Here is a 2318-nt window from a genome sequence, read left to right on the forward strand (position 1 = left end):
ATTCTAGGTCTAAATCTCAAAAACACGCAGTTTTTTCTTTATTCAAAACGTGCTTGAATTATCCAGTTTCATATAAGAATATCAAAAAATATCCTCTCGCGCTTCGCGCTCGCATTATTAATGTAGGAAATATACCCAATTAGTCAACATTTTTGTGATTTACGAAACATGAATTGTGTGTCCCGTTTTTAGGTCTACGTCATTTTTTTCGCTCGTGCTTCGCGCTCGCCTGAAATGTTTAGTTATATACCTATTCTGTATATGATTACAAAAAGTGCTTAGAATGTCCAATTTTTAGGTCAAAATGTCATAAATTTTCAGCTCGCGCTTCGCGCTCGCATTATTTGATTGTTGAAATATGTATTGTTTTCATGGGGAACTGCAAACAGTTCTTACGGTCTGTTTTCCACCAGCCTGGGCCAGAACGTATATTAAAAATTTCTGCTAGCGATTTGTGCTCGCAGTAATTATTTAGTTACATACACAGCTTGTTCGCGACCACAATCATTGCTCAGAATGTTCAATTTTCAGGACAAAATACATGAAATTTCCGTAACAAATTAGCTCGCGCTCGTACTATTCAATAGGGCTTTGAGCGGCAGATCGGGGAAAATATGGGTAGACATTTGTTTCGCCCCCCCCCCCCTATCGGCAAAAGCTGGATCCACCCCTGAATGGAAACGCTGATCAACAGCCAATCGCAATCAAGGATTCCATTCAAGTTACTATTGGATGGCAAAGTTACCATAATGGTAACTTTTTTGCAACGGGGCCCCCAAGTTTTCATCCTGCGACGATCGCTCCTGTCTTAATTTATTTTAAGATTGGGTTATGGTTCGGGATATGGGAAGTTTTCTAGTAATTAATATTGTAAGGTTTATGGTAAGGATTCAGGTTACACTCTAAAAAAGGTTTACACAATATTGGGTTAATTGGGAACATGCATGCTGGTTGGGTAAAAAGATACCCAATATTTGGTAAATTTTACGCAATGTTGTGTTGAAATAGCCCAATATGGGGTGAAAAAATACCCAGCAAACATGCATGTTCCCTTTTTACTCAATATTGGGTAGAATTTTACTCAGTGTTTTTAGAGTGTAGCATTAGTGTTATTGACTTGAGGTTAATAGCTCTTAATTTGAATAAATTTGCAGATTTCCCATGCGAGCAGTTGTCGCAGGAGCAAATACGGCAAATGTTTTGAATTCGTTTGCCTTGAACAGGGCCCCATTGCATGAAAAATTATGGTAAGTTTGCCATCCAAGAGTAACTACCATGGTAACGCTGATCAACCGCCAATCAGAATCAAGGATTCCATTCAAGTTACCATTAGATGGCAATGTTACCATAATGGTATCTTTTTATGCAACAGGGCCCAGTTCATAGAGATATTTCTATGAAAAGGAAAAACATACACTCAGGCAATAATATTTAAAAAATAACGATAGACCTGTAAACATATATTAGGCTATAACGCAAACAATGAAACTAAGTATTTCGCAGCCCTTTGCATTTTTTGTTGAAAGAGCTGCGTTTTAAGCGCACAACTAAAGAGAAAAGGCCAACATTAATTAAACATAAAATTGCATTTGATTTTGAAATTTATTTGTGACTCTTTCTTAAACGTTCCCCTTTTCGTTTCCCGTTCCCATTCCTCAACTTCCTTGAATCCATCTGTCCAGGATCCTTCCCTGACATCTCGGAAGCGGTTTCAACAGAGCAAATCATATCCTCCTCTTTTCCAATCCATTTTACTCGGTGGCTTAAACACACCTGCAACTTCGTTCATCCGTCTACTCTGTTGTTTACCTATCGTGTAACGGATGCCGAACCGAAGTTATTGACTCTCGATGACAAAGGCGAGGTATGCTGTGAAAATCCGTCACGGCACAGTCACACAGTCGAGAATGACTCCAGACGGACTAAATATGTTACATTACTATGAATGACATACAGTCGGTTGGTATGGAGTTGGCTGTGTAAGTGTGACTGCAGCACGGGCATGTGGTCAGATCTTGACATTGACAATGAGGGTGTGATTGCTTTTGATTACTTTCATACATGTGTCTCAATGGAAAAGGAGGCCATTAGAATTAACATGTTCAGAGGAATTGTCATTAATAGTAATAATGATGATGATAATAATAATTATAATAATAATCATATTAATAATGATATTCCGCTTTTATATAACGCTTAATACATCGGAGCGACTTTTCTAAGCGCTTTACAGATATGGCTTAACATGGGAATATGGCGCCGAAGGATATCCTTCTCTAATCCGAATAACAATTAACATTTATTTGTACAGTGAATCC

Source organism: Lytechinus pictus, chromosome 13 (assembly GCF_037042905.1).
Source record: "Lytechinus pictus isolate F3 Inbred chromosome 13, Lp3.0, whole genome shotgun sequence".
In the NCBI taxonomy this organism is placed as follows: domain Eukaryota; kingdom Metazoa; phylum Echinodermata; class Echinoidea; order Temnopleuroida; family Toxopneustidae; genus Lytechinus; species Lytechinus pictus.